The sequence below is a fragment of the Zeugodacus cucurbitae genome, chromosome 3 (assembly GCF_028554725.1).
Source record: "Zeugodacus cucurbitae isolate PBARC_wt_2022May chromosome 3, idZeuCucr1.2, whole genome shotgun sequence".
Lineage (NCBI taxonomy): Eukaryota > Metazoa > Arthropoda > Insecta > Diptera > Tephritidae > Zeugodacus > Zeugodacus cucurbitae.
The window spans coordinates 27631867-27657984 of NC_071668.1; the positions used below are offsets into that span (position 1 = coordinate 27631867).

The 26118-nt window shown below is 36.7% G+C and overlaps 1 protein-coding gene across 2 annotated transcripts in view; it reads left to right on the forward strand.

Annotated features, from left to right (window-relative positions):
- LOC105212869 (putative neural-cadherin 2) overlaps positions 1 to 26118 on the forward strand; it is a 245582-nt gene that overhangs the window by 21879 nt on the left and 197585 nt on the right. For both annotated transcript variants that reach the window (XM_054227233.1, XM_054227232.1), the window contains exon 2: positions 13642 to 13698. The gene's annotated coding sequence lies outside the window, so the exon portion shown is untranslated. The remainder of the gene's footprint in view (positions 1 to 13641; positions 13699 to 26118) is intronic.

Here is a 26118-nt window from a genome sequence, read left to right on the forward strand (position 1 = left end):
CGAATGAGTAGATGATGGAGTCGAATGTCCTGCGCGCTTATTGCTGCATTAATGAAAATGAAAGAAGCCTGAAGAGGACGCAAGAACGTAGGCACACACCGACATATCGCTACGTAAATATACAAACCAACTGTACAGACCCTTATGTATATGCTGTCACATATCTGTATTTCACTTTTAGCGCTAAATTCAATAGTTTACACAAAGAGTTATTCTGCGAAATTAATGAAATTCCCACGTTTCGCACTGAATCAAATATTTTTGGCATTCTTCGGAATACGTGACGGCAGCGCGTAGTGGTCAATAAGCAAAGGATATCCGTTAACCGCCACCAACTTTTATACACAAGCCCACAGTATTGGGCTCCACATTCCGTGGCATTTCAATGTACGCAAGTAATTTTCTGATCATATCCTTTCGAGGCAATTTTACAGTGGACACGCAATTTCCTTCGGAATTCTTATTTCACTCAGCAGTTACATATGGTGCACATCGCAAGTGTTATGAGTAAGTGAAAATGTGTAAGAAATTGCGAGAGTAAGACATGTGATGGAGTGACTCAGCAGTCTGTGTGCAGTTTTATTAATGTCAGATCAGTTTTTTCATAGTATACAGTCATATTTCGATTTTTATATAATTTGTAAAATTAAAAACAATGTCAGTTATTTCTTCATTTTAAAATAAAAAGTAATTTAATGTGTTAATAAGAAACTACAAAGACGGCGTCCAGAAGATTTTTTCAGACATTTTCCTCTTTTCCTTAGAATTAGTCCACCCAACGACTAAGACTAATTTCGGTTCGAGAGAAAAAAATATTTCTTTTTCTTTTTCAGACTGCATCTGTTTTACCTCACTCGTGAAAATTGTTTCAAAACCGCATTGTTCAATATTTTTCACTCATTGTGCAAATAACTCTAACAGCCGTCATACCCAGTGTCTATTTCTTTTCATTTTAAATCGATTTTCAAAAATACCAAAATTCTCTTTCCATGAAACATGCTTTTGGTTTTGATTTAAAGTGTGATTTTTTGCTCACCACAACTCAACGCTTTCTTGCTTTATTTCCACTTTTCGGAATTCGTTTAGAAATCAGAGTCAAAAACAATTTTATGAATTTCTACTTTAATCAGGATTATGCAGCATTTCCCAGAGCTCCGTTGTGGCTGCATATTTCATTCGGCATTTCACACCTTATTGCCACGAGTATCCCCAACATGAAATCATTCATGTTGATTTCAATCAAAAACTCATTATGTTCGTGTTTTGTCATGAATATGTATTGTCATGTGCAAACATCTACACACATACATACACACTCGTATGTATTATTTACCACATTGCCACTCTCATATTTCCATGCTAGTTTTTTCTGCATGACTGAAGTGCAGCCAATTGTGTGCACTGTGATTCCCACAGCTAATAACGGCAAGTGATCCGCATACATAAATGCACGAAAATCAGAAACGAGCGAACGAACGAAACTATGCATTCGCAAATAGCGCTTTGTCATCAAATTTCATACATTTGCCAGCAAATATTTGGCTAAGGATAAGTAATTTCAAAATTTCCACTATTCATTGTCGTACAGGGTGGACCGAGAGACATTTTTACTTTTTTAGTTATAAACAATTGGACTTGCGGCAACATTTCGATGATTTTTTTAAATCCACGCCAAAAATGATATGTAAATAAATTGAAATTAATTTCCTTTTAGATATGTGTACCCTAAAAATTAAGTTTTAAATATTAAACATTTTTTCTGAAATATCCATAGAACGGGTTCTTTCGTAGTCGCCTTTGGTTCACCATCTGCCATTTACATATTTACACACATACATACATTACTTTTGCAATTTACGAGCAGAAGCAGAATTTGTTAGCAATGGTAGTTACAAAAGTTTCGCTGTGTTTTGCAAGTAGGGATTACTTCACGAGTTATAACAAAGTTGCTAAGAGAGTGTACCAGTTTTGTTCACATAACGGTTGTTTTTAACACCTAAAACTAAAAGAGTTAGATATAGAGTCATACATACCAATGTGATCAGAGTGACGAGTAAAGTTCAAATCCGGATGTCTGTCTGTCCGTACGTTTGATCGTCCGTGCAAGCTGTAACTTGAGTAAAAATTGAGATATCTTAATTAAACTTGGAACACGTATTTCTTGGCACCATAAGAAGTTCGAAGATGGGCGAAATCGGACCACTACCATTCCACAAAAAACCGAAAAAGTGCCATAACTAAGCTATAAATAAAGCTATGAAAAATTTCGTACAAAGGATCGCACTATGTTACCTCACTGCTGAGAGCCTCTATTTCTTAAACTATTGTTTCGTATACCAGAAAATACTGGAACTTGTTTTAACAGTAAGGCTCAACTCACAACGGATTAGGTATGACGTCTTTTCTTGTCTGATACGACAAGGTCCCATGTGACATGTCACACCGAACAAGGCGAAATAAAAACGTATGTTTGTGTCTTGACTTGTTTTAAGAGGTGTTGTCAAACTATTCATGTATTTTCATACAGCCAACGCACACCAAATGCGACAAATTTGTCTCAAACCGTTTTTACTGTCGAACTATACATACGTGCAACCCATACCAAATGAAACGAGACAAGATAAGTCAGAAAAACAAGTTTCGTTGTCTATTGCTGCACCGATGTTTTTAAAAAACAAAATCGTGCATTTTATTCGTGCTTTATTGCGTAGAATTTAGAATGGATATCGACGCGAAAAAAATTGTGTGTTTAATTGAGGCAGGAAGCCCTAATTAATTAATTACTAAAATAAATACATATACATATATAATAATATTTATAATTAATTTTTACGCAGGAATTATGGTTTCTTGGTAGTTTGTATTATATTTAATGTATCTAAATTTTGTTTTATTTCAATGCACAACAAGCGAGACAAAACGCATTGTGTTTATTGTGTGTGTGCATTGTGTCTTATTAGTCAAAGATTATTTTGGTTTTCTTGTATGGGTCCCACATAGATCGTGTGTTCGAAATTCTCTTTAAGGCGTTACATGGGTGGGTTCAAAAAATCATTTTTTTTCTGTTTTTTTGGCTTATTAATTTCTACAACATCTCATGAATATTATCCTAAATTTTCAAGTCGATCCGAATAATAGTATCGCAGATACAGCCTTTGGAAGGTGTGCTACTCAACCGATCTTGATGAACTTTTACACAGGTGTTCGAGATACAATGTCAAGCAAATTTGACCGAAATTTTTATTTTTTTGGATAAATGTCTGTCAAAATTCAAATTTTTACTTTTTTTTGTTTTTCCTTCGTTCAAGCACGAGTTTATGGTCTTACCTAGAACACTTATTTTTGTTTTTTCATTTTGGAAGATCCTGTCAGGAGTTATGTTGACAACGAGGACGTACCTTTTTTCCGAGGGGTCATCGGAAATGACGTCCCAATGGAGGAGTTTAGTTTTTTTTTTGGAAAATTTCAGAAATTTTTCTTTAAATATATATCTATAAGACAGAAAAAAGTTTGAACTAAATAAATAATTTTTTACATAGAAAAAGAAAATATTGAAAATAGGAAAATTTTTACGCGACAAAACCCATGTAACCTCTTAAGTCTCTATATTTCCCATTTGCTAATATAAATATTGAACATATGTATGCCGTAATCAATAAATGATTTTCAAAGTTAGGCCTTTCTTAAGAGTTGTATACTTGCCTAAATCCATTCGAAATTTCAATAATTAATTCGCCTTTGATAATTCAATTGCAATATAATAGTAATTATTTCACAAAGTTCATGAACTTCAACATCCGCCTAAACTATGTTTGTATGGAAAATAGTATACTTTCGTGGAATTTTAATTTCTTGTTTTATCGCTTTGCTTCTTTCTTCTCCGAAATCACCACAACATCACTAATAGTTTACTCCTAAAGTTACTTTTTATATAAATTCGTTTGCAAAAAACATCCGCAGGACCATTCGAAGAAACTTTTATTATTTTACAACTCAAAAATAATTAGCTAATTATATTTTAGGGAAATGTTAGTTCTCATGCATCCAATGTCAATAACATGAACCGATGCTACTCTACTCATATTCCTAACTAACAGAAACAACTTACCTCTGATCATAACCACTGTTTCTTATTATGTAAAGATACATATTTATGCTGATGTTATATTTATATGTTTACATTCACTTTAATTAATTTATCTGGCAAGTTGTCAATGGTAACTTAATTATGAAGTGAAATAATATTGTTACTTATTACACCAAACTTACATTAATGCCCTAATAACATACGAACGTATGTATTCCTTAGACAGAAAAACTTACTACCAAACCAACCATGTGTGTGTGTGCAGTCCACCCAACCACGAGTAAGACTAATTTCGTTTTATTTTTTTTTTTTTAGCATTTGGCTGACTTACTAAATCACAGTTTCCGGCGTATCTATCTGAGTGGTCCTCCCACACACTGTTGGCAAATTAACAAAGACACACACGCCTTTATTTGCCACAACCCAACTCTTCTTACTGTACGCCACACATTAATTTCCGTTGCCAATATCCTGTTTCCCATGCTCGACGTCGGCCGTCGATTTTTGTTTCGAATTCGTTTCTCAAACGACTTTTTCTTTGCACATCTCACACACGGTTGCTGAGTGAGTTGGTTCTATGCAGATGTACTTGTAGGTTCATATTAGTCATATTAGGGGGAGTGGAAAATATTTCAGGTTCGAGTTATTCTGTATCATTTAGCTAACTGGCACCTTTGTGAGTACTCTGTACTTTTCCTAGAATACCAATGCTCAAAAGTAGTAGTGAGTACTTTGAATGTAAGTACTGCTGTCATTCAGATTTTTTCGAGTTCCGAGTATTTTAGTGTTAATTTATTATGAGTACTAAGTATTTTCAAATTCTAAGTAACGGTACTTTGAAACTCGAATACAGTAGACCCCTTTCAGAAAAGTGTTTTGAGTGCTTTTTGTAACAATCCTGCCAATATTAATACTCAGCGCTTGAGTATGATTTGCTCCCAATTCCGCCACACTCCCCACACCAAGTGCGGCGAGTTTACAAATGTTGATTTTGTTTTCACGTGTATTTTATTGCCGATTTGTTTGTTGGTCTTTTTGATTCGCACTCTGGAATCTCTTTAATTTATTGTTACGGCCTCTTATATTACACTTATGTACGACGAGAACAGACATAAAACATACTTTGCTGCCAAACTGACTGCTGCAGCTTCAAAATTGCTTCATGAAATATATGTATATGTTTGTATATAGACATGTACATATGTATATGTGTGTGAGTAGAATGGCGTTTATATGAATGTGTGTCTAGCGGCCAAAACCTCGTTTGGCGCATTGTCGGCGGTGATAAGGCCCACACACCAATAGTACGCCATATTAAAAAACCAAAACAACAATAACAGCAACAACAACAACAAGTTATGGCACAAAAATATGTGTTTCGTTTAATTGAGAAGGGGTAGCGCACCCGCACAGTAGTTTAAAAGAGCCTGCATATGCTTTCGGCCGACCTTTTCTTCATGACCTCATTCATTGCATTCTTTCCCATTTCATTGTTGATATTTTAAGCTGCCATTACAGCCTCAAAGCTATTTGCTTTTTGTATGCTATTGCCATTCATATAGTGTATATATGTATATAAATATACGTATATATATGTGTGTGTGCGTCCTTTTTAAATGAGTGCCAAATGCACTTAAGTTTATTTATGTGTTATGTTGTTGTAACAGTTCTTTTTGTTCGTGCGGCTGTTTGAGCCGGGTTTCATGTTTCATGTTTCTTGTTGGTGTTGGTCATTGCATTGTCGTTGTATTTCAGCTTTTGGGCGCAATAAAGTGGACACTGCCAATTTTTAGTGTTTGACTTGCTGTTGCTCTTGCCTACAAACCACAACAACAACAATGAGTCAACAATAATATATGTATGAATGTGGGTTGGTAAGTAGGCGTGTAGTTGGCAACAACTGCCGTCTGTTGTTTTATCGAATGATCTTTCATTTAATGGCTTTAGACAGACAATTTTCACCTAAAAGAGCAATCTTTGGCGCAATCAAAGTGTGGAATAAATACATACAGCATTGTAATGATATTATCATTCGTAGGGTTATGATACCGTTCAGTGCATATTTGTGTGTTAAAGTCAGTTAGGCAGTATTATGACTTAAACGCGCCACAAATGTTTCATAATAGGAACAATATCTGAAAACAATAAACCAAAAATATTTCGGTAGTAAATGGATAAATTAAAAAAAAAAACAAATTTTAACCAAAAAACTCCCTTTTTTTGTAAAATTTTCACCCTATATTGGCTCGAAAAAAATGGTTATAATACAATAAAAAATCCTTCGTTCATTAACTAGATAATGTTACTCAAAAGATTTGTGAAAAATTTGAACAAAATCGATTCATAACTTTTCGAGAAATCGTGTCCACCGACTTGAAAACGCCCACCTCCCATACAAAGGTTAAGTTGAAAATTACTAAATGTGCGTTAACTCTCTAACGAAAAATGTCAGAAACACTAAATTTTGCAGAAGAAATAGCAGAAGGAAACTGCACTCAGATTTTTTTACAAAATGGAAAGTAGGCGTGGCATCGTCCACTTATGGGTCAAAAACCATGCCTCAGGAACTACACGACCGATTTCAATACAATATTTTCTTGGCACCCTGAATATACCTAATTATGGTTTTTCAAAAATACGGTGGGCTTTATTCCGCATATATGTATTGGTTAATATGTGAGATATCTTAGCAAAATTAAGTGAGTATTATTCATATGTACATGTACTCTTAGCTATTAAGAGTCAATCATATACTCCTTCTAATTCGCAAGCACTTTGTAACTGCAGATTTAATTGCTGTATCCAAAGATAGAAACTAATAAAGTTAGGATAACAGCAACACACATATTTTAGCATATTTTTGGGAGTCTTTGTAAAATTTAATGATATGTTTCACTGTGTAAAATTAAATTTAATGCAAAACATAGAGGAAAATAGTGAATACTTTCTGTATACCACTCTATATCTTTCCTCATTATCCCTATACGCTTAATACACTATATATTGCAGAGTCTATGTGATATCTCAAATCAAATTGAAGAAGTCTTAATCCTGACTTTATGCCACCTATTGTTCGTATTCCCTAAATTCTTCGGAGAGTATGTCAAATTGCTTATACTTCCTAACTCCACTCCATAGTGTCGTCTTGAATTGCTATATTACAGAGTTGTAGCACCTCATTCCGCCTATTTGTAAATTCCACTTAACCTACTTATCTGGAGTGCCAAGGAATATTTGCTTTCTTGTTTACATATTGCTACTGTATAGGTATACTGACGCATTAATCTTTCGATATACATTTGTCGGTCTGTTTAGACGTTGCCAAAAGCAAATATGCCTTGTAGTGTAATGTAGATTCGTGGAATTACATTTCGTCTGTTACTAATAGTTACCATGGCTTATGTGATACTTTGATATGTACCTGGGGTCAGTAAATTGATGAGCAAATGCGTCGATTGCATTTGAAGTGATACAATCGTATATAACACTCTATATGTAATTGTATATGGGTTGATATGTCAATGCTTCAGTGGACTTATTGAGGAACTTTAGTAAATCACTCAGCAAATACATTTGCACACTTACGAGAATTTATAATCGGTCTTATCTGTATATTAATGTTGCGTAATAGACCTGAGGTGAAGCCTTCAATTGGGTTGGAATTGGGCGACAGGAATGAGAGATTTAAATTAGAATATCCTGATTGAAATCGAACTAGTCCCAAAAGTATCAGACTTATTCCGAATTTTAAAATTTTTTTTTTAAAAGAAGATCAGGGCGCGAGTTAGTAATTTCTCATTAAAATCTTGAACGGTCTTGACAATTACCTTGGAAATTGATAAGTAGCACATGTAAAGCATCAAAATTACTAAATTACTTTTTTGCGGTCTAATGACTAGTGAGGCTTGGGGTTTATACTAGTTGTAAAGTAATTAATAACAAATTTGTTTGACTGCAGAGTCATTTAGTGAACATCTGTTCTACTTTGGTGACATATTTGATTCATTATTTATATGCTTATGCGAAGGCACATTTACTGTTAGAATATATAAATACATATGTAAATGACTACATATTCATAAATGTGGATCAAAAGTACTTAGTATTGCGAGGCACATACCACCTTATTGTTATTATCATTGTTATAACAACAACTCTATTACCATAACGGTAAATAAGGTAACTGAGCAATCGGCTTGTGACATGCAACGCACCTGTGACGCAATGAACAGCTTCCTGGCACGTCATAACTACTTATACATACCCGTTATGCATGGGCAAATGAAGCCACAAAGCTTGGTAAATCTGCCGCTCCCTTTGGCTTACAGCGCCACTTTATAGGCCTTACCTTATTCAACTGATGCCCTTTAGGCGCGCTATTGCCTTTATTTGCCATTTAGCCGCATGTTGATGCGACTGCTTCTCACAAGCTGCCATGACGACGCCTGCACAGCCGTGCGCCACCAAAGCCTCTGCCAATTTTAAGTCCTCCAAATTAACCACCTACCTAATTTGCATATGCGAGCATAAAAATTTGCCGCTGAGTTTACGAAATACACAAAAATTCGCTTCCCTAAATGTGTACTTACACATTTTAACGTTTCCCACAAGCATTACGCCGCCCGCCATTACGCCACTTTTCAAACCACTTTTTTCCTGATTCCTTTCTCACTTTTGTGCTCGTAACATTATTGTTGCCGGCTTATGTCATTTGGCGGGCGAAAGCGTATATAATGCTGCGGTTTCGTCAGTCTCTCTTTTCCTTTGTACTTGTTACTTTCCGGCTCTTTGTTTGCGCACTTTGGCAAACAATTGTAGCTCCATTTTTACAGGCATAACGGGGCGCTGAAAAGTTGATATTACTTTAAACTTAAATTATGTTTTTTCGCACAATTCGATTTATTATTTAAGATAGTTGATATGGAGAGTCATACACCGATTGTACAATAGCGATCTACCAACTTTTCAATACCGTTTTTGGGACGTTTTTGTAGTACGATTCCTGTGTTCCAAGTCTGTATAATATGATAGTTGCGGATATATGTCGAAACTCATGAAATTTTGTTATTGTTTTAATTAACTGGGTTCGTTTTGTTCGTGGCGTCCACATTGCACAGAACTAATTTCCCGATAGCCCAAATTTATACTTAGGTTTGGAAAGGTACGTCTGACTATAAAATGTCTCATTCTATCCACTAACCTTCCTTAGAAACGAAAACTTCTTTTAATACAACCTGATACTACGGTTAATGAATGGTGGAAGATCCCACAGTGTTTCTAAAATAAATTCTTCAGAAATTTCGCATTAATATAGACTTCGATATTAGTAGCAATTTTACAGTTTTTAGAAGGATTGAATCTTCAAACAATAAGGTGAAAACATTATGTAATATGCGATTATTAAAATATACCGATAACATTTAGAAAGCTTTTAGTTATTCTTAGTATCACATTTTTATTACAATATTTAGCGAACCATGTGAACAGTATTAATTTCCGTACTTCGTCTTGCTGTTAAAATTCTCAGAAACAACACGCTCAACTGCTATTGAGAGTTATAGATGCGGGAAGTACTATAACAAGTTGAAATTTAAGACCACCCATTAGTTCTGAGTCAAAATCTTGTTTTGAAATTTTACGTATAGGTGAAATACCGGTTCTTATGGGTGCCAGTGTATGTGGGTATATACATAAGTACATGAGTAATGTTATCTGGTAATGCCGTGCTCCATTTCTTTGCTTTCACTTTCGCTGTTCATCGCTTTGCCGCGGCAGCTGCGCTCCTTATTTTCCCCATGTAGGCCATGTTGCCTCGCGTCTTATGTCTAATCCAGGTAATACCGCTTAAGCATCTTTCGGCGATGTGGATTTAAACAGGCGTGGGCCATTCGTACAACCACGTACGCACTTATACTGCATATACATATGTAGGTACTAAGATAGGCATGCGAGTACATTCCCTTAAGTCGATTAGTATTGCGTGAAGTGTGATGCGGTGGCAGGAATGCCGCTTAAATGTTGTGCTACAAGTAAATTGGAAGATGATGTATTTATGTGGCATCATAATAAGAAATAAGTATCGGCAAGTAAGCCGAGCCACCTGCTCACCAATGCAAACAATGCGGAGGGCGATATGTAAGCGCTAAGGCGTGTCTTGGGCGTTACTGTGCGGCTTGTTTGTCATGCGTTGGTTTGCGGTGACAAGGCAATAATTTAATTTTGTGCTCGTATTTGTTTTACTAAGCGATAAGTTTTAAAGCAAATGTTCGATACGCTGGGGTGCGTGAGCGCCCGTCGAAGGTAAGACAAAACTTTTTTGTTAAACTTTATGTGTATGGGATACCCTAAAGTTTAGGTGGGTAAATTGAAAAGTTGCTAAAATCAGAGAAAACTTTCCCACCAAAGAGGAATTAAATGTCCTGGGTAAAGGCTTTAAGTGGCTCACATTTGATTTACCACGTGGTTAAAAAATAATAAGCAAATATGAATTATTGAATTATACGTAACCAAGCGGTTTACGGGTATAAAGAGGGATTGTCATATTTAGTCAAATTTCAATGGTATAAATACTCATTATTTGTATGGATGTACATTTCGGGCTTCTCTGAATTTAACTTGCTTTAAACTTTAAAACCAACAGCAAGTTACCCAGTTACAATGGGTAGAAATTGCATATCCTATAAATCAGTGCACAGTTTATCACTTTCGAAGTGTTTCGTGAATCTATGACGATCGAACAAAGTTATTTTGAGATTTTCGTCAGGCTAATCTGAAAAAACAGGTATTTAAATTTCACAACTTCTTGAGAATGGGTTCGGGAGATATAGCAATTCAAGTGACTCCTGGTTTGAACTCTTGATAAAGAAAATATATGTATTTTTGGTCGAAAAATTAATTATACTTTTGTAATAAGAGGCTTGATGACTTTTATCTTAGCTTTGTGACAAGTTCAGAAGACAATGATCGCTGTTCTCATTTTGATGATTTCGATCGGTATTATTAGCACCCTCAAGATGTCAGATGAATACTTAGCGATATCTCAGTGACATCGTCATGTTCTATAACCTTAAAAAAATGTTTGTTGGAAATATAATGTTAGCTATTATGAAATAAGTACTTATCTAAAATTGCTATTGAACAGGTTAAAGAAAACTAAAATATAAATATTTTTTTTAAGTGGCATATCTCAAATACATCATCTCGCCAATGCAGCTTTTAATATACTAAAATGTGTTCCATTTTATAGTTTACACCCTACTTTAGTTTAATGTTATGACCAGGGACCGTCGCGGCTGCATCGTATAAATTCCAGCCGAGATTGCTTAATTTTCGAAACCTTTTTGCCGCAATCTATATCGGCGATAACCATTGTTATGGAGTAAGTACGTTTGTTTTGAAATGACAAACCAAACTGTGTATAAATCAAGTAACAGCTGAAAAAATACTTACTCCGAAAAAACTATTATCTTAATGGAGACCACACATCTAAAAAAACACCCATTACCTTTCATTAATTTCAATTTAAATGCAATCAGCATATAAACAATTCATATTTAAAACTTGTTGCCGGGATTATGAAGATATTTATCAAAAAGCGCACGCGTAAAGGCTTAAGTCAATATCACAGTGTAGGTTTATTTGCCGAAGCCATTGGGAAGCCATAAAAGCGAAACCGCTTCCTTAAAGCCTAGCGCTACGCTCATTTGTTTCATACATGTTTATAGTATATATAGCCATGTTTCATTAGTTCCACCTTTAGCATTGGCAGCATTTGCGGTCATTTTCCATAATTAAAATGAATAATGAACACAAATGACCGCAAAATGAGCAAACAACAACACAGAAATGCGAACAAATGCTACAGCGTATATAAAATTAATAAAATAATTAAAATATAAAATCCGGGGTTATTATCACGCACGTGCATTTATTTACATTTTTGTCACAAATAGCCAGGTACGCTGATTGAAACAACTTTCAATGTTGCCAACAATTAATTAGTGTCAAAAATGCATATTAAATTTTATGGAAATCCTTTAAATTAATATGTATCAGGTGGAAAATCAGTTAAATTAAATGTTAATTTCTTATAATACAAAAAGCGGATACATCTTGATACACACTTTTTAAATACGCCAGAGAAATAACATTATGAAAATTGATTCATGTGTGATAAACCCTCAGATTACACTAAGGAATTTATTGGTTTAATGAAATCGGGTTTAAAATATTGAAGGAGTTTCAGTAAATTATTTATTAATGAGATAATTTTTGCCGAATATTTATTGAAAATTTTGAAATTCAAAAATTAATAAAAGGCGACATACATATTTAAGCATATCTACAGTAATCCCCGCTTAAGTACCCCTTCTTAGCATGCAAGACTTTTGAGACACTTAAGCGGGAAAGCACCCAGTGAAGAAAATATATCAGTCGTAGCTGAGAGTGTACACAAACACGGTGGAGAGTCGATTCGGTGGCGTTAGCAGTAACTCGCACGGACGTATGTAACGACTTGGCGTATTTTACGTCGAGATCTTATATTGAAAGCGTACAAAATACAGATTGTGCAAGAACTGAAGCCGCTCGATTTTCCTAAGCGAAATCGCTTCGCTCTATGGGCTCTTGAAAAGTTCGAAGAATATCCGATATTTTTGAGCCCATTTCAGACAAACGGATGGACCATCTCAGACGTAGCCAGATAGGGAACCTCGAAATAGATCACGCTTTACATATATTAAAGGGAATTATTAAAATATATATATTTTCCGCCTTGAAGAATAACAAGGCGGCGGTTGCCGATGGGTTGCCGGCCGAACTATTGAAAAAACGGCGTTGAAGAGTTGATAAGGTGCATCATCCTTTTTGCGGAATATGGTCGGTAGAAAGCATGCCCGACGATTGGAATCTCAGTGTTCTCTGCCCAATCCACAAAAAGGGAGACCCCACAATCTGCCACAATTACCGTGGGATAAGCCTCCTCAAAATCGCTTATAAGGATCTATCAAGCGTACTGTATGGAAGACTAAAGCCCACCGTTAACAAACTGATTGGAACTTATCAGTGTGGCTTTAGATCTGGAAAATCTACATCTGAACAGATCTTCACCATGCGCCAAATCTTGGAAAAGACCCGTGAAAAGACAAGCGACACACACCATCTCTTTGTCGATTTTAAAGCTGCTTTCGATAGCACGTAAAGGAGTTGCGTCTATTCGGTGTCTACGCCAGTCAAGAAGAAGAAGAAATGTTCGATAACCGCATATTCACTTTATATATATCAAAAGAATAAAAAAGATGGTCTGATTTCCTTAATTTTCTCGATCTTTGGAAACATAAAAACACATTCTTAGAAAAACTGATGTTAAATTTAATAACCATTCCTGGGGTGAACACCGCCTCATTAGTAGTGAAATTAGATTGATCAGACTTCAACTAGTGGGAATTCCAGGCATGTTCTTGGAACAATATCTGTATCTATACCGATTATTTCATAAAATTATGAATAGCCATTTGCGGTAAATTAGATAATAATATTTGTTTCTATATTTTCAGCTCTCTAATATTATCACAAAGCAAACACTTCAACATAAAGTGGACTTTATGAAACGGGTAAGCCAAATATTCGATTATTACAAGCTGTATTAAAAGAGTACGAATTAGTGCTTTCACACCGAATGAGTCAGCCAAGCTCTGTGCGTGTTGGATTTTCCCTCCACTAAAATTTAGATAACATTACATATTGTGATACCATTCTTATCTCTCCTTATTAAAATATTTTCTACAAAGTTACGAGAATTGTTGAATAACATTGGTGTGGGGAAAAGTAGATTGGCTATTTTTAGTACCAAAAAGCTTAATAGTTTATTAATCTTACTTTCGTCTTTTCCGGTAAATTATATGTAAAGGTACCCTGACAAGCATATATGAACAGGAGTTATATGATGAAGGATTAAGACATAATCAATCCGGTAAAATTTCACTTTTCTAGCACTATTGGTTATGGAAGTCAATGAGGTAACAAACAGCAGAGTGGAAATAGGGTTTTGATCTCTCTGATGAATTTAATTTTTGTAATCCTATTCCTTTAAAATGTTAAGGCTGTAAAACGGTGCACTTCCATGCAATTATATTTATTCCTTAAAATGTTCAGACGTGTTTAATATTTGGCACCCACCACACAATGTTTTTACAAACTTCCTTATTTTTATTTTGGAACATAAATAGATATTAATATGTTCAAAAAATATTTGTCTTTCTCAAAGTATTTATGTGTAAAAACATTTGTGGTAAGCATGGCACGCCCAGTATATTTTGCATTCATTTAGTGAGCTTTTATGTTTTTATTTCGACGAACTTTATTGAATTACAATTCAGAAAAAAATTATATAAATATATTTAAACTGAAATGTTTATGTAACGAGTTAATTGAAATTCTACTTGCAGGCCACGGGTGAGGTTGCCCATGGCCTGGCCGTAGAGTCTACTGGCATGAAATCGAACACATCTGCTGCCAAATTGAAAAATAGTCGCATGACTCACACCGCACACACACACCCAAATAAATATTTTATTCTCGCGCTGACATATGAGTTTGCGCTACGCATATATTTCTACATATGTGTATTTAAAAACGCATGCGATTTAAACTCGATTGTTTTGTTAAACAACTAACTACAAGCGCAAATGCACACACACGCCCATGTAAATGACAATAGTATGAATATGTATGAGTGTACCTATGCATGGTTGTATTTGTTGGTGTTTAATTGAAAAGATCAGCGTGGAAAGCCGCACATTTTTCGAAACGGTTTAGTAAATTCTCCTTTTGTCTTTGAAATAAAGTGAATTTAAAAATTGTTTTAGCGAGTTCGAGTTTCATGCTAAAATATAATATATAATACTAAATATTCCAAAATTTCCGTGGAACTGATAAATGAGTCACGAATAGTAAATATAAAAGGAAATTGAACAATGCGCGACGTGAGTCCATGCAAAATATTTCAGTATATCACACCGCAGTAAATAAATTTGGGAAAACAAAAATTTAAGCATTTAAAAAAAGAATTGAAAATTTTTGAAAGTTTTCATTGTACATTTATTAAAAAATATATTAATGCAAACATTGACCGGGTAAATAATTATTAAATTGCCTACGATTAACACATGTACATGTTATGCAATACATATTAATATAGCTGTTTGCATTTATTTGTCAAATGTCAATTTGTAATAGCTCTAAGGCTTCGGAATATAGATAAATATACACAAAAAAATATATTTTTACTTAGAGATAATTAACCTTAATAATCTGTAAACAATATGTATAAGTATGTACGCGAAGCATTAGTTGTCTTTGATTCGCCAAGCGTTAGAGAATTGCAAATAGAACATCTTAAACTTGTTCATACAGACAGAGGACTTGCACCAACAAGTTTTTGGACAAAAGCGCAATTGTGTTGCGTTACTTTCTTTGATGGAGACGCGAACATTTTAGTAACTCCTTGGTTTGGTTACGGTATCCATGCCTTACGTTTTGGATATGTCATTTGAAGCAGCCACTAATGAACACGTTAATTCGTTATTGCTTATGTATACGATATTACGCAATATTACCTCTTAACTTTACTGTTGTAAGATATCGAACATACTGACTGATACACATATTCGGTCAGGAACTTCCTAACAACTTTAGATTCAGGTTTTCAGGTCTATTGCAGCATTTTTCAACGATTGCAGCCTTAGCTGCAATGGACTCCAATCGATGCCGATGCCAATTAATCGGGTAGTTGGGAAATAATCGACCGATGCCGACGCCGCAGTATAGCTGTCCTTTCTCTTTATGGAGAAATATGAGCTTTGAGGCCAATAACTGGAAATAGAAGGTCTAATAAGAAGACTATTCATTATGTTTTCAATGAGTTGCTTTAGTAATTTGTACCTCGCGCTGTATAAGTGCGATCGGTATTTGTAATCAGGAGCGCGGTGAACCGGTGAAAACGATAGACGAGGAAGGTCACGGAAGGCAATTAACTTAATTTGATGCTACCTCTAGAAGTTGCCTGGAAGAAGACAAGGTGGAATCAACTCATCACTTTCTTCTGTGATCTCTACCTTTGCGAGATCAATACACAAATTTTTTGGATCTCACTTCACTGAACAACAGCGCGAACTAGAGGATATAAAAGTGAAAAATCCTCAGTACATACGTATATGGCGTCTAAAGCAAGGCCTCGACCAGTTGCAACAAAATTTTAAAACGAAATTCCACCAGCTAAGTCATTTTATATAAAAAAAGACTACACTATGAGGTGGGCAAGTAACCATCAGTTGGTTACTTTGATGAAAAAAACGACTACTCGTACATATGAACATACTTTCTGCCAACATAAGTGCTACACTGAGATCGTTGTAGCTCCTGGACTTAAATTTAATACCAAACAAAACGAACGATAATATGGAATGCAATTCCTAATACAATTGCCTCATGTTCCAGAGCTGTTGAAAATTCACGAACAATATAGCCCAGCGTCCGTGCTCTCAGTGCGATTGTCGTCCACCGCTAGTCACTGAGTTGTGTGCGAAAACCAACGCCACCTCAACACATCCGCTAACTGTCGGTTTTTTTCACACAATTTGAAAGGCTGTCGTCGCAGGTTGGCATTTGCACACGCGTCCACATTGGTGATCTTACAAACAGCTACACATCTGTATGTATACATGTATATTCATCTCACACTCGATAGTGACAATTATGCATTGAAGCGTGAAGCAGCAGCGAATGTTAGAATTAAAAGGCATTTGCATAATTCCTACGTACCTCCACAGTGTCGCGCTATCCTTTCGTAAACAACAAGCTGACTATACTTACCAACATGGACAACCTGTAAACACATGCTCGTACATGCTTCTACTGAAAATGATTGAAATTTCCAATTTTTTTTCCAGCAGAAACACTTTCATGATGGCGCAACTATAACCATGTATGTGTGTATGTGTTTCGTATGTTTGTATGTATGTAGGTCTAAGCCCCGATGGCAACGACGCATAAAATTTGCGTAAATCTGTGGTCCTGTCGTCGCTGCCAACCAGTTGGGCAGTCGTTCATTCGCTTGGTTGTCTAACCGTCGCATCGATTTTGAGTGGGAAAATTCGCATTTTCATTCGACTGACTGCTGGTGTGCATGTGTGTGTGTGAGTGGTGTGTGAAAATGACGGTTGTATATAATATTTATATAATCACCGTGGAAACGCTGGGGGAGCGGGCTATAAGCTGGGTCGGCGATTGTGTTGACATTTAGCTGCTTGGGTGGCGGCAATTCATCCATCAAATGTGCAGGCTGAAATTTTTGACAAATGATTTTCGGAAGGTTCAGTGCTATTTAATGTGTTGTGTAATTGCCTTATTACATTGCATAGAAAGTCATAAGTGCCTTGACATCGAAAAAGATAATTAGCTTTAATAAAGACCATAATGTGCTTGTTAGAAGTCTTAGGCCAATATTAATATTAAGTGTTCTCATTTTCTAAAATTATGAGCGCGAGTTGCTGACAATTGGCCTCGTAAAAGAGTAAACCCTCTCAATAAAACATTATTGTTCCTTGTAATTCATTCTTATAAAGTACGCATGTACTTATTGGCATAGACTCGCACACAAATACTCGTAATTACTCGTGCAGCTAGTTAGATTGTGCGGTCGCACTTTATACTATGTAGGCCATTTATAACGGTAATGTGCTGTTGTTGTCGCGTTTATAAAATCACACTTCCGTTTTGATGGGGACATTACCCTCAAATTAGCCATAAAGCTCACATCAAAAGCCGTTTCATTGCCATTGTATGAAATTATTAATTTTACGCCGTTATAAATACAGTTTTACAGCAACAGTGGTTAATGACTCACCACGTGCGGTACCAAAATGGCTTCATAATTATTCAAATGAAAACGAGTTCCGGACATTATGGGACAAACAATGCAAAGGGGAAGACGTGCTATGGGCGGAATCGAACAATAAGTACTCTTGAAAATTATAGGAAATTTATTATAATTTTTGCCATTTTAACTGATTGAGAAGGTCTTGGATGTTGTATTCGTGAAGATATTTAGTCAAAACATTTAAGCTCTGAAACAAATTGAGCAACATTTAAGACGAACCATTACACCTGACCCATAAAAAGTCATTGAAATTCTCATTTTATTATTCACAATTCTATGCAGTTTTTCGCATGCCACACGACGGTGATTTGTTTTCGCTTAATGGCAGAAAATTTGGACGCAACAGCTAAAATAAATTACTATTTCCTATTACACCTCAAGTGAACTACTTCTATGCTAAGGGAACGTATTATTAAAGTTGGTTAAATATTGGTATATAAAAGTAAGTATTCGAACTTCAAAATTTGTTCGAAAAAAGTATGTTTTTTTTAATTCTACTAATTATAAAAGATACCTCCAAGAAGGCCTACGCAGAAAAAATAATTTCCCACCTTTACTGACTATTTATTAAATATATTTTTATAGTTTTTCTAAGACACTTCAGGACTTATTCGTTATAATTTTGTTTCCTCTTGCAGAAAATTTCGTTTGTAATGAAGTTACATTTTAAATGAAGAAATATTTTAATTATAACAGTTTTGCTATGATGCCTTAAATTATATTTCAGATGTTATTTGTTTGGTATAATTTGTTTACCTCGTCAATCATTAAATAGAAAAAAAAACGCTCGTACTATTTATTCATTCGGATGATGGAATTTGAAAAGTTTTAAAAAAGGAACGTGGCCCTGCTAAAGAATAACTCCAGAAACGATAAACTTTCACAGGGATGTTACAGTAGGCTTTGCTATAGTTTTGTTGAAATATATTATAATGGATTCGGAACCGCAATACTTTATTGTATAAATTTCTTGACCGATTTTAACCACATTTTTTATCTTAGAAATACAAGTATTCGACGGTTAGTGGTAGGGATATGTCAATGTTATTATGTTGTTGTCATAAACTTAACCCACACCTTCTTCTGTTCAATACTATGGTATTCAAGTCCAATGCCGATTTTGCCCAGATATATTCAGTAGATAAAATAATTTATGCGTGATGTAAAGGTAAGTAGTACCAAACGTGTGCGATGTAGGTCTATATCTTCATTCCTCAGAGTCGAAAATTCGTCCAGTCTTTAATCTTGTTTAGTTTTACATATATATATATATATATATATATATATATATTTGGCGTAGGAACCGCTTTAAGCGATTATAGCCGAATCCACCAGAGCGCGCCATTCATTCCTCCTTTTTGCTTTTTGGCGCCAACTGGAAACACCAAGTGAAGCCAGGTCACTTTGCACTTGGTCTTTCCACCGGAGTGGAGGTCGTCCTCTTCCGCGGCTTCCTACAGCGGGTACTGCATCGAATACTTTCAGAGCTGGAGTGTTTTCTTCCATCCGTACAACATGACCTAGCCAGCGTAGCCGCTGTCTTTTTATTCGCTGAACTATGTCAATGTCGTCGTATAAATCGTACAGCTCATCGTTCCATCGTCTGCGGTATTCGCCGTTGCCAATGTTTAGAGGACCATAAATCTTGCGCAAAACCTTTCTCTCGAAAACCCCAAGAGTCGTCTCATCGGATGTTGTCATCGTCCACGCTTCAGCGCCATACATCAGGACGGGAATAATGAGCGACTTATAGAGTTTGATTTTGGTTCGTCGAGAGAGGACTTTACTTTTCAATTGCCTACTCAGTCCAAAGTAGCACCTGTTGGCAAGAGTGATTCTGTGTTGGATTTCAAGACTGGCATTGTTGGTGTTGTTAATGCTGGTTCCCAGATAAACGAAATTATCTACAACTTCAAAGTTATGACTGTCAACAGTGACGTGGGAGCCAAGACGCGAGTGCGCTGACTGTTTGTTTGATGACAGGAGATATTTCGTTTTGTCCTCATTCACCACCAGACCCATACGCTTCGCTTCTTTATCTAGTCTGGAATACGCAGAACGGCGCGGTTGTTGCTTCCGATGATATCAATATCATCGGCATACGTCATACATCTTGTAGAAGATTGTACCCTCTCTATTTAGCTCTGCAGCTCGTATTATTTTTTCCAGCAATACATTGAAGAAGTCGCACGATAGTGAGTCACCCTGTCTGAAGCCTCGTTTGGTATCGAACGGCTCGGAAAGGTCCTTCCCGATCCTGACGGAGCTTTTGGTGTTGCTCAACGTCAGCTTACATAGCCGTATTAGTTTTGCAGGGATACCAAATTCAGACATCGCGGCATAAAGGCAGCTCCTTTCGTGCTATCGAAAGCAGCTTTAAAATCGATAAAAAGATGGTGAGTATCGATTCTTCTCTCTCGGGTATTTTCCAAGATTTGGCGCATGGTGAATATCTGGTCCATTGTAGATTTTCCAGGTCTAAAGCCAAACTGATAAGGTCCAATCAGTTCGTTGACGGTGGGCTTTAGTCTTTCACACAATACGCTCGACAAAACCTTATATGCGATATTGAGGAGACTTATACCACGATAGTTGGCGCAGATTGCGGGGTCTCCCTTCTTATGGATAGGGCAGAGCACACTAAGATTCCAATCGTCAGGCATGCTTTCTTCTGACCATATTCTACAAAGAAGCTGATGCATGCACCTTATCAGTTCTTCGCCGCCGTATTTGAATAGCTCGGCCTGTAATCCATCGGCCCCCGCCGCTTTGTTGTTCTTCAAGCGGGTAATTGCTATTCGAATTTCTTCATGGTCGGGTAATGGAATATCTATTCCATCGTCATCGATTGGGGAATCGGGTTCGCCACCTCCTGGTGTTGTACTTTCACTGCCATTGAGCAGGTCGGAGAAGTGTTCCCTCCATAATCCCAGTATGCTCTGGACATCCGTTACCAGATTACCTCCTCGGTGCCTACATGATAATGCTCCGGTCTTGAAACCTTCTGTAAATCGCCTCATCTTTTAATAAAATTTTCGAGCATTATCCATGTCGGCCAGCTTTTCAAGCTTTTCATACTCACGCATTTCGGCCTCTTTCCCTCTTCAGTTCTCGATATCTATCCCACCCCGAACGTGTTGTGGTCGATCGCAACGTTGCGAAGTAGGCAGTCTGTTTTCTCTCCACTGCGGAACGACAATTCTCATCGTACCAACTGGTTTTTTTGCGTTGCCAGAGACCAATTGTTTCGGCTGCAGCGGTATACAATGACTTTGAGATGCCGTTCCACAGCTCCCTTATATCGAGATGCTGATGAGTGCTCTCAGAGAGCAGGAGTGCAAGTCGAGTAGAAAATCGTTCGGCTGTCGGTTGTGATTGCAGCTTTTCGACGTCGAACCTTCCTTGTGTTTCTTGACGGGCGTTCTTTGCTGCACAGAGGCGAGTGCGTATCTTTCCTGCTACTAGATAATAGTCCGAGTCAATGTTTGGTCCTCGGAGCGTACGCACGTCTAAAACACTGGAGACATGTCTTTCGTCTATCACAACGTGATCGATTTGATTGCGCGTGTTTCGATCAGGGGACAGCCACGTTGCTTGATGAATTTTTTTTATGCTGGAATCTGGTACTGCAGACAACCATATTTCGGGCCCCAGCGAAGTCGATCAGCCTCAGTCCGTTTGGCGATGTTTCGTCATGGAGGCTGAATTTTCCGACTGTTGTGCCAAAGACACCTTCTTTACCCACCTTAGCGTTAAAATCGCCAAGCACGATTTTCACATCGTGGCGGGGGCAGCTCTCATAGGTGCATTCTAGGCGCTCATAGAACGCATCTTTGGTCAGATCGTCCTTCTCTTCCGTTGGGGCGTGAGCGCAAATCAGCGATATGTTGAAGAACCTCGCTTTGATGCGGATTGTGGCAAGACGTTCATCCACCGGGGTGAATGCCAGGACTCGGCGACGTAGTCTCTCTCCCACCACAAATCCAACACCAAATTTGCGCTCCTTTATATGGCCGCTGTAGTAGATGTCACAAGGACCCACCTTCTTCCGTCCTTGTCCCGTCCATCGCACTTCTTGGACGGCGGTGATGTCAGCCTTTAGTTGTATGAGGACATCAACCAGCTGGGCAGAGGCACCTTCCCAATTAAGGGGCCGGACATTCCAAGTGCATGCCCTTAAATCATTATCCTTAAAACGTTTGCAGGGGTCGTCATCAAAAGGGCGGTGTCTCATCCGAGGCTCTGTGTTTGTTTTCATTGGCGAGATTTTTTTTATGTGGTGGGTCCCAAGCCCTACGCACAACCGCAGAAGCGGGCTTCGCCTTCTCACTTTAGCTCGCCTCCAAACGGATGTCTGTTAGCTACCCAGGGGATACTTGGTCTAAAACCGGAAGTCGTGAGCTGCTTGAGTCATATGCAAAAGAATCGTTCCTGGCCACTCCCAAGTGAATGGCAATCAGAAACTTTCCTCACTTGCGTGAACTTCTACATGTGACCCCATCCCCCATATACCTATTAATATTTCAGAAGTCTTCTATTCTTACATGTTGCTTGCATGTCTGTTAGTCCTTCGTAACTTCTTTTATTATGCGTTATATACTCGTATATGTAAATATTCAACACACAGGGTCGATACTAATATTTCCATTTCTCAATATAATGCAAGCAAAAACCGAAATTGCAAAAGAAAAGAGGGGAACTAAGACAAAAAAGAACACAACGCGTGGGGTCCCAACACAAGCAATTTTGTGCCCTCCCATTTCCAAGTCACTCCCTCTTTAACAGTTGAAACAATGTTGTGACAAAAGCTGCCGCTTCTGAATACTGACTCACTTCCGACTTCTTTGTACTTTATTAAATCCATAGGAGGATAAAATTACGCCCACACTATGATCCCTTTTGTCTCGTTTGAGTTTTGAAAAGAGTTAAAATGTTTGATGTTTTTTCGTATAATACCATGAAAGAGCAAGTGTACGCTATTTCATCAAGATAAATTAACCTTTTCGCGAAAAAACCAACATACCGAGCGACATCGCGAAATCAGTTCGCCATTTGGTCAATAAAGGCATCTTGGTAATTCTCATTATTGGTATAAGCAAATAATGTTGTCCTCTCTAAGTAAATAAACGCAAATGCAATTATGTCAAGTAAGAATTCAATTGGAAATCATCTAATTTATAATTACATATACTTACAATTTAAATATCAAATCCAATTAGATTTCATTCAATTAAGGGAAGCCAACTTCTACCGACAAAGCGTAGAGCGAAGCAGCGCTGCCATATTTCTGCAATCTACAGTAGCACACTTCAATTAGTAAATGCACAATTCATTTAAATAGTCATTCAATCAATGCAACATAATGCAATTCATTCTACCAAACCGAAGTGTTGTTCTTATGCAACGTCTTTTTGCTGCATCCGTTGAAGATAATCAGCCAGCATCCGCTTGCTAACTTCGTTTTCAACAATAAACATACAAACAAACACACTACTTAGTAGACGATGTGAACTTCCGCAGTGCACACCAAATAAAGGGTGCTCCGATAGGTTGTGTAACTATTTTAATATTTCGTTTTGTATTCGTGTAAATCAGGCATGACGAACAAGAGGGGAAAGTACTTGCAAGTGTTCGACGAAGGTAGATGAGTTCGTAATGGTCTTTCGAGATTTCTGATGGTAACAACGCTTCGTTTTGTTTTTAGTTGGTGGTATATACGAAGTTGCATTGATGGTATGCTCATCGGCTTACTATTCTATTGATTTGTATATTTATTGATCCAAAATTATAATGAGTGTCGGAAGACATTCCTTTTCTGGTGTCTATTCAGTTTTCGGACAGTACAAGATCCGAAAATTTTCAGCACCTTAATAATATATCGGAGAAGATCTTCACCGGCAAAAGGTCTCTGTCGAATATATCTAAAGTTCAGTTTCGGCTGTCAATAGAACAGCTTATGGTCCCTTCTATTCGCCGAACTAAACGGTTCGAGCCGGTCCGCTACAACTGATGTATGTAAATTGAGAAAGCGCACCACAACTCTCTCCCTCACTCTCATTTGAAATATGCCCTCAATTGGTTTTTGGGAGTACTTAATTAATAAGGGCTCCCAGCATCGATGCATCCCTATTGAAAACCCCCATAGTCATGATGTTCTTTGGCTTCTTCTGCATTTCTAAGTACTCTTGCATACTTCCTTGTTTCTACATTTTAATTTATATATGTGTCCGTTTGTGTACTTACACTACTCGTACTACTTTGCGCACAGCTTTCTACTGAACAAGTTTCAGATAATGAAATGATCAATATTGAACAATTCAGTTAGCTCATTCACTTTGCTACGCCATTAATTTGTCAAGTGCTGACTGACGACGAATGTCGACGACTAGCAAACAATCCACAGACTTTCCGATTTCTCCACACCAACACACCATCCTCCATCCCACATACAATGAAATGTTGTGCTATTAGCAAACGTCTATACTTATATGTACTTGTTGCATGGAAATTGCAAAGGTACTATGAATTAAGGATGCTTAAAAGCCAGGCAAAAGCAACAACACTGGCGTATGAATTTCCAAAGGACTACGGTAGCTGCCTGCAAGGCTATGTTCAACTCAGTAATTACAAAGACGAGTTGTAAGATTAAATTTACAACAAAACACCAACGACGACTGCTTATTGACTTATTGTATTAATGTATGCAGGCGGCGGATGAGTGCGAACGCTGGCTGGTTGATGATGTTCAATGGTGGGTGAATTTTAATTGGTTTACACAACAAATATTAATTAAGCTAGATTTCAGAGTGGAATTGCTTAAAGTGCATAAGTAGCTGAGCTGCAGTTGTATGCAGAATGAGGCACTTACGAAAACTTGTGAAAGCTCTTGCGGATTTGCGTACGTATTTTCGGCGTGAAAATCATTCGTGCGAATTGTTGCCAAGTTATTGCTGAAGTTACTTTGTAGTACAAAATGTAATTATATGTATAGTCATGCGCAAATAATGCGTAAGTATCTACCGGTTAAGATGTAATAGTCGTATTGTTTCTAAGAGAGAGAGAGGGCCATTAGGATTGAATACATGTGATCTGTAGTTAGACCTAACCTTCAAGAGACAACAAAAAATGGGTTGATGAGCATTATCCGGGCGAGAATTGAACGAAAGAGCTGACATGCTAAATATTTCACAAATTTGTATTGTATATATTGTTGTTGAGAATCGAGTGGGGATGTGGGGGTCTCCAGATCTGGCGACCATTTTACTATATTCAGGACTCAAGCGTCTGAAAGAATGAAGACTGTGAAGCAAAACATAAATCATGTTGAAAATGATATTGGAAGATCTCTTTAAATGTACATCTATTGAATAATATATCAGTATGAACCACAATTTCAAAAAATTCACGACTTGTTATTCAGATTTCGAATAACTTTGAAATTAAAGCAAACAGTAAGAGATGATTTAATAAAATATAATAATGTTATTCTAAATCATTGTTAGTGTTGCCATGTATTCATATCTGACGAATTTCACATACATTCCACATACATAGATACAATTAAATTACTGATCACGAAATTAATTCCAAGAAACATCTCATCTCTGTCTAGTGAACGATGATATGAAATAAATGTATGAAAATGACAAATTATGGATTCATTTATACATATATGTATGTTATATTTGTATAATAATTTTGCGCAATGTAGCAATACATTTATGCTCATTAATCGCTAGCACAATGAATTTAATAATAACCAATCCAATATTTATTATTTAGCAGAAACACTTCATATTATCTGGCATTAAAATGCTTAAAGCACTAAGTGATAAACTGAATGTATATTTGTGCAGAGCCATATGCATTTTACTTAGCATAGAATTTCTTGATTAATGGATAATAATATAATAGTGTAAATACTCATTTCAGGCAGGCGGTACTCAGCTTATTTTTGGCCTGTAGGAATTGTAATTATTGAAATTATTGAACAAGGGAAAATTTGTAAATACTTGTTGGGCATGAGGAAATAAATACACAAATATATGTATTTTCTTGGTTTTCTTCTAATTTTAATTATTTCAACTTAACGAAT